Here is a 7,854-nt window from a genome sequence, read left to right as displayed (position 1 = left end):
GGCAGCCTTAGAGACGGGAGCTGAATTTTCCCTGGGGCAGAGGGCATGATCCTGTGCGTGTGGGGGGGAGGGGTTGGATCGGTCGGTGGCGGTCCCCGCTGATGTGCCACCCTGTGCCGGCAGGCCATGCAGACGGGTTACCTGGTCGCTGTCCTGGAACACCAGCTGGAGGAGAAGGAGAAGCAGCTCGCCACTGAGCAGGAGGCTGCAGCCGCTGCCAGAAACAAGAGGCAGGAGCTGAGCAAGGTAAGTGCCGCGCAGCCCTCCCGGCACCCCTGGCACGGGCCCTGCCCCTCACGGCATGGGGGCACCTCCGAACGGGTTACACTTTTTAAAGCCTTCTGAGCTCGGAGGCCACTTCTTTCAAGTCCCCTTAGAGCAGGGAAATTCCTACGCTCAGGACTGACTGGGTGGCTTCTTTCCTCGAAGGAGCTGGTGGCCGAGCGGGCTAAGGTGATGGCTCTGGAGGGCAAGCTGAAGGTGCAGCTGCTGGCCTGCGAACAGGAGTTGGAGCTGAGGCAGGCACGCATGCAGGCCATCAACCAGGACCATGCCCAGAAAACGCAGCAGCTCCAGGACAAGGTGAGCCCCACGCGGTGCTCTGCAGCTTCCTCCGCTGGCTGCCGGCTGGCCTTCGGTGGCAGGTGCTGGTCTTTTGGAGAAGACCGAGGTGGACGACGGGACCAGAGCCTCAGGGAGGGGCGAGTGCCCCGCAGTGCTCCTGCCCCGTGGTGCTCAAGCTAGAAGAGGGAGGTGGGAGCATCCTCATGGGATGCGGCAGCCCCGGGGCTCTCAGCATCAGCAGACACCTCGCTGTGGCTTCCTTGCCAGTCCCTCTTGCTCATGGGGTGGGCTTCTCAGGAGGGAGCAGAGGGACCGGCGGTGGCGGCATTAACCCCTGTTGGGCTCTCCCTAGATCCGGACCCTGCAGGAGCAGCTGGAGAACAGACCCAACACGGAGCTGGCTCGCCTGCAGCAGGAGAACTCCATGCTGAGGGATGCCCTCTACCAGACCACCAGCTGGTTGGAGAGCAAGTAAGACTGGGGCGGGGGGCAGAGCCTGGGGCCGCCCTCTGGCAAGCCCTGGGGGTGGCTGTCCATCAGGCTTAGCCACCCGCTTTCTGGAGGGTGCTTCTACAGGCACCCCAGCTAGCTGGAGGTAGAGGAGGGAGTGAGGAAGAGATTGCCAAATGGCTTTTGGGGGCCTGGCAGGGGAAACAAGGATGTTTTTCCCAAGTGGAAGGGCAGGGGAAACCCTCTCTGCTTTGGGGTCACCTGTGCTGATGCCAGCGGAGGGGGGCAGAGGGGACCAGAAGGCGCTGCAGCATTGCTCCCCACTTCGGGGACCTGCCTGGTGCATACAGAACAAACAGGAGCTAGGGAGAAGAATGTCACGCTCCTTTCTATAGAAGGTCTGAAATGGCTGGTGATTAACAGCGCCCAGCTAATTACAGAGCAGACTCCAGCTGCCTAGAGTGCTTTCTGCTGTGTCTGGGAACACAGATCCTTGCGACTTCTCCTTCATGAGAAAGGAATGCCTCCTGTGATGGAAACGCAGCTTTTGAAAAGTGATGTGTCAGCTCTCTGCACCCCGTCCCTGAAGGACCAGGCGTGTCCCAGAAACAGGCGAACGCCACCGCTGAGATGTTTCAAGCCCTGTTACCAGGCCCACAGGGGGATGTGTTCCCCCTGGGTAACGCCAGGGATGCTTGACTGGCCTGCGGGCTGGAATAACGCTGCTTCTCTTGGTGCAGGTATAACCCTGAGCTGGCCAGGTTGCGGGAGGAGTACGCCAAGCTGATGAACGAGCTGTCTGAACAGTCAAAGGTGCTGCAGCGAAAGGAGCAGCAGAGGAAGAGCCTGGAGCTCAAAGCGTCAGCCTTGCAGATGCAGATGGAGCAGCTGCAGGTCAGGCAAGCGCCTGCAAACCTGCTCCCCTCAGAGAGACGGGGCGCGTGGCTGAATTGTGTGGGATCCGTGGGGCTGGCCATGGGGAGAGCTCAGGGGGAGATGAGCGTCCGCATTTGGAAAGCGAGCTGCCTGGCGGCCCCCCTGTCAGTTTGTCACATGCCAGGAGCTCTATTGCGCATCGCCGGCAAAGCCCAGGGGGCACGCTGCCCTGGTGGGAGCCGTTCTCGCTCACCTGTGAAGCTCACCAGCCGGCTGTGAGGGTGGGGGGAAGCCTAGATGCTGCACCCTGATGAGTGGTAGCCTCAGGTGAGAGAGGAAACCCAGTGGCCCCTGCCAGCGGGTGCTCACGAGGACGTGGGTGCTCCCTCTCGACTCTGAAGCCCTTGGTGCACGAGGTAGAGCTTGTGGCTTGTTTGTTGTCACCGGGGGGTGCCTGGATTTGGGGGTTTAGGGGTGTTTAAAGGACACCTCCCAGGTAGGGCCTCTGAGCACGCCGCTGGAGCAGTGGCGCATCGCTGGCTTGTGGCCACCGCGGCGGCTCAGTGCAGACCTGAGGTGACCCGAGATGTTCTGGAGGGGGGAAGGTCACCAGAGGGCCAAGGGAGGCTCAGGCAGATGCCTTCTTTTGACTCCCATGTTGGAAGAACTGGTAAAAAAAATAACAAGCGACCTGGACCAGGAAACAACCAAACTCCAGGAGTACTGAAGGTTACCCAGGATCATCTGGCCAAATGGAGTGAAACAGTGAAGAAGTTGAAAGAACAGCTTCAGGAAATGGTCCTTGTGGTGGCCACAGCCATCCCTCCCCTTGGTGCTGGCGGAGGCAGGGGGAAGCGCGTGTCAGGCAGTGGTTGAAAACCAGAGACAAGGTGGCACTTGCTGCCAGAAACCATCTGGGTGGCTTTTGGGAAGCTCGGGGAGCATAGGAGATGGTGGTCATGGTTCTCCCTGCTCAAAAGGCAGGACCTGGCCCACCTGTGAAACGCTTTGATGCTTGAGCTGCCACGAGGATAAGGTTGAGACCCAGCTGAGTAACCCACCTCTGTTTTCCTTCTCCAGGGGGAAGAGGAAAGTTGGAAAGGACTTCCGTCTCACCAGTCTGTGACCTAGACCTTACCATTCCTAAAAATAAAAATAAAAATATATGCTGAATGTACTGTAGAAAAATGTTACAAGCCATTAGTGACCTAAAACCTAGGTTTACAACTAGTTTTAAAAACACTGTTATTATTATATAATCTATAATATATTTCTTACTGAAAAATAATAATACAAAAACCCCAACCAGTAAACACTGCAGGCATATGTTTGTAAGAAAATCTTCATACTGTTTTGTACAACCAACCGTTTGCTGCCCAGGGAGCCGCTCCGGCCACGTCGGGGCAGGCAGAACCCACGCATGTGTGAAAAGGGAAGACTGTGCTTGTACATCAACTGCTGCAATTATTTTTTTCCTTTTTCTTTTTTCTATTTTTTCTTTATAGATTCTTTTGTTTCTTGGTTGGAGTGAAAGAAGTGTGAAAGTGAGAGCCACCATGGAAGGAAGCCTCTCTTTGATGGGTGGCTTTTGTCTATTTCTGGGTGTCGGTGCAATTACAATGACGTAGTGAAAAGAGCTTATCCTTGCTTCATTTGCCCGGTTAATATTTGATCATTTCTTATTAAGTTTGCAAGCCAGCCAGGTGTTTGCGGTCACTGAAGAAGGACCCAGCTGTGGCCGGGAGCAGATCCTTTATTCCCCGCCTTGCTCGCTGTGCTGCAAACAGCCATACCTTCTGTTTTTCCTCCAAGACACGCAAAGGAGAGAACCCTTCCCTTCCAGCCACGTGTGTTTTCACGCTGGCGGTGCACCCCGAGGTCCCCTGCCATGGGGTCAGGCCGAGCGTGGGGACAGGGCAGAGCAGCGTGAGCGTGGGGACAGGGCACAGCAGCACAGCCACGCCAGCCCGGCGCAGGCTGCTCCTGCTCGCTTAAGCCTCAGCGCACCCCTGTAATTCTGACCCTGCGGGTGCTGCGTGGTGGTGGTCCTTGGGCACTGCCGGGCTCTCCAGCCTTCTCTCTCCCCTTCTTGTGGCTTTTTTTTTTTAATTTATTTTCCTTTTTTTTTTTTATTTCAAGTTGGTTTCTTAGGGAATGGCAGAGACCATGTCACAGCTCGGTGCCTGTCTCCTCACAGTAAAGCTGCTGAGCGCAGCGCTGACATCAGCGGCATTTGAGGAGCTGGCGGGGGGAAAAGGCCCCCAAAGTACTTGGTACCTGCTGGGTGTGTGAAGAACCAAGGCCAGGACGGGGATGAAGGCCAGACGCGCCTCCGTTTTGCTCCCAGAGAAGTCAGCATGTGCTCAGCCTCTATATCAGACACAGCAGAGACTCCACGCAGGCAGGACTGGGTAGACACGTGTCCTGTCCCCCCAGCACTGCAGCTTTCTGGGTCATGATGGAGAAGGGATGTGCAAGTCACACTTGGGCTGTGGGGTCTTTGATCAGGCAAGAAGATGGGGTCCTGCTGAATTCAGGCTGAGGGAATGGCAAGCTGAGAGCCCCCACGCAGCCCCCCACTGCCCCCCAGACCTGCCTCCCACCCTTGTCCAGAGGCACCGAGCTAGCTGGGGCTTCGCTGACTGAGCAAGGGCTGCCGCCCCCAGAAGCCGGGGCACCCATCAGTGCTGAGCTCGTCAATGCTCATTGCAGAAATGGGCTGAGCACCTTTGGGGGGTCACGCTGAGCCGCGAGAAGGACCACCCCCGCCTCCCCAGATCCGGTGGGTGGCTCGGTGACACCCCTCCATCACTGCCTGCAGTGCCTCTCAGGATGGGAGGTGATGGAGCGCCGCACCTGGCCAGAGGGCTGTGTGTCCCCGGGAGGTGGTGGCCCCAGCCCCTTGCGCGGCAGCTGAGACCCCACGCACTCACTACAAGCCCTGCTGCCGCTGCACCCCCCAGCCCTGTTGTACGTGCATAGGCTGCATACCCGACAAGTACCCCGGGCTCTGGCAGGTCCATCTCCCCGCACCGGAGGGACAAACCCGGTGAGCAGAGCTTTTCCCCGCAGCTACCATTAGCCTTCAGTTTCTCTTCCTGGGCTTTGCGGCGCATGGGAAGGACCTCATGAACCAAGGACGGCCAGTGACAACACTGTCATGTCTGCAGCATGCCTGGCCTGATACCTTTTGCCTTTGGAGATCCTCAAAAAGCGAGGGAATGCCTGAAGTTTACCAGGATTGCAAACTGGGCTGGAGCAAGCTGTTGAGTGTAGCGGGGTGGCAATAACCCTCGGAGAGCCCCCGGTAGCGAGAGCCCCCCAGCAGCAGGTGCAGCAAAGTGATGTGATCTTTCCGCTTTTCAGCTTTTTCTTTTTTGCTTTTGCAGCAGCGATTCCCTTGATTGTGAGCTCTTGTGCAAAACAGGGCAGATGGTACCCAGGCGTTAACACAGAAGCAGCAACAAAGCCCCCAAACCAGCCAAGGCAAGGAGGGCAGCCGGTGTCCCAAGCACACTAAGGGCTCTGATGATGCTCCAGAAACTGTGTGAGAGCAGATTTGGTGTCCCCAGCAAGGGGGGACATTGATGCCCTTCCAGGACACGTCGCCGAGCTGGCTCTTTTAGGAGGAAAGATGGGCAGATTCTTGCTAAGCAAAGCTGAAAAACCTCCCATCTCTTTGGGGAAAGAGGTTCAGCTTAATTTTCCACACCTGAAGTGGTACTGCTGGGATTTTTTTCTTCCCGCGGCACCTTGGTGGAAGGGGAAGTCCACCCTGAGGGGGTAGGGAAAGCCAAGCCTTGCCCACCAGCACAGGGCTGAGCACTGGCCAGCCCCTGCTCTCCTGGGAGCCCGTGGCGTTTTGCAACATGCCTGCTTTGCTGGGGGCACTCGCGCTGTCGGCTGGGCACCTGTCAGCCTGTGACTCAGGGCAGGCCGATCGGCTGCTGGGATCCGCAGGTAGATGGGCTGCTGGGATCCGCAGGCAGGCACCTAATTGGTAAAGATGAAGCAACTGCCCAGCCGGGGGGATTTTGGATGGGAATGCTGGATCCTTCTGCCCGATTCCGGCCACGGCGGGAGTTACCTTTCAGCCTGGCTATGTGACGGGCTTATCAAGCCACAGCTTAGACACCCAAGGTCACCTTTGCTGGAGCCGCTAAATTGTGTTTGCAGCACCTGCTGCTCACGCTCAGGCCTCAATTACCAGTCTCCATCTCCCATCCCAATCCTGTCCCCAGGGTCATGGACAAAAATGGCTGTTGGGAAACCCTTGCCCGCACGTGGACTTGAAAGGGTTTCTACCCGCTGTGCTCTTGCTGCAGCCAAGCTGCCCTACCTGGGCTGCAGTCCTGCTGAGCTGGCGTGGCTCTGAGCTGGGTCCGTCACCTGAACCCCTTCGCCTTTTTCTTCTTCGTGTAGTCCTGCCGGGAAGCCGTTTCCTCCTCAGCAAGTGGCCAGGCTACAGCAAGCGTTCCTCATGTTCTCTCTCCCTGCTCGCCTTGCCTTTTCAAAAGGTCTGGGTGACCTGGGAGAAACCGTAACGGAAAGGATTTCAACAGCCACAGGAAGAAACATTTTGCTTGCCACAGAGTCTCCAGCGGCAGCAGGATAAACAGCCTTGGGAGATAATAAAATTGGGCCCACTGACTCCATGGCGGGGACAAGCCTGAAGCATTATAGCTCTGAAGGTTGCCAGCTACGGCCAGCCGTGGCACGCAGGAGTATTCCAGAGGCCGGTACAACACCTGGGCACTTCCTGCGAGCGCCCCAAAGCCCCTTAGCTCAGACTAAGCTGCGGGAGCGCACCTAGCCAAGGCCTGAAGTGCCACCTCAGGCTTCTCATCCCTCAAAAGATCCCTGGGACAAAGGCACTTTGGAGGCGAGTCCCTGATGCGAGCGAGGGCTTTCCCGTTGTGCAGACTGCACTCCTGCCTGCCAGGTCTGACATCCTTCCCCCTTTGCAGGGTTTCTCCTGCTCCCTTTCCTAACCGAGGGAGGAAATCCCAGGCAGAAGTCCCCCACGGCGTCACCTGGGCTGGCTGTCTCTTGGAAGATGCCTGCAGTCTGGAGGCGCGTCATCAGGTGGATCTGGGGCTGGGAGTTCCCGTGGTTTGTCAGGCAGCACCAGTCCCGCTGTGTCACCACATTTCCTTCTCAACCTGCACTTTGGACAGAGACCAGTCCTGCAGACACCTCGGCAAGGACGAGCCCTGGATGAGGATGACGACGAGCTGCTTTTGGGTGAGCTCAGAGCTGACTGAAACACAGGCGAAAAGCCCCAGCACAAACCAGGCCGCTTTGCTTTTCTCAAAAGTCACAAAGCTTCGCTCCGGTGGATCTCTTTGCATCGGAAACCCTTGTGCTCCCAGCGCGGTGACCCGCACGGGCGCCAGGTCAGAGCAGTCCGTCACCGCCTGCCTTTGAATTCAAGGTTTGAACCGCGCAGCGTGGCCAGAGAGGGCACATGCTGCGTGAGGTCATGGACCACCATTTCCCTGGCCCTGCGGCTGAGCCAGCGCAGCCTGCTGCTGTGCCGGGAGCGGCGGGGACAGTGCCGCTTCTGTCTCGCAGAAGCATCTGACCCGCTAGTAAGTGCGTATGAGAGAAACGAAGGTAGTTCTAAATTCAACTATGCCAACAAAAAGCCGTTTTTATAGAATCCCTCAGGCTGAAAGGGAACTCAAGGCACTTCACAACAAGAACACTGACCCTCTAGAACGAGTGAACCTTTAACTCTTGTTTCCTGCACCGCGAGTTTACAAGAGTGGATTAGGACGATTTCTCCAGAAAAGTGTGTCTATTTTATCGCTATTTCGCTTCAGAATTAGCCTTTATAAGTACTGCTCTGCAACTGCAAGCACGAAGAATTTAACCCAGTTTTTGTGCCAACAGGTCGTTTTAGCCTAACTTTCACTAGAGGTTTTCACTTTTGTATTTAATGGTTACAGGGGAAACGGGTTC

At 57.0% G+C, this 7,854-nt stretch overlaps 1 long non-coding RNA gene across 1 annotated transcript; it reads left to right on the top strand.

Annotated features, from left to right (window-relative positions):
- The first annotated feature begins 148 nt into the window (after positions 1-148).
- LOC129785301 (uncharacterized) lies at positions 149-955 on the top strand. The gene is made up of 3 exons (XR_008749148.1): positions 149-246; positions 430-582; positions 917-955. It is a non-coding gene; the product is annotated as an uncharacterized LOC129785301 (long non-coding RNA).
- The last annotated feature ends 6,899 nt before the right edge of the window (positions 956-7,854 follow it).

Source organism: Falco peregrinus, chromosome 11, assembly GCF_023634155.1.
Source record: "Falco peregrinus isolate bFalPer1 chromosome 11, bFalPer1.pri, whole genome shotgun sequence".
NCBI classification, from domain to species: domain Eukaryota; kingdom Metazoa; phylum Chordata; class Aves; order Falconiformes; family Falconidae; genus Falco; species Falco peregrinus.
This window is presented reverse-complemented; position numbering and strand designations above follow the sequence as displayed.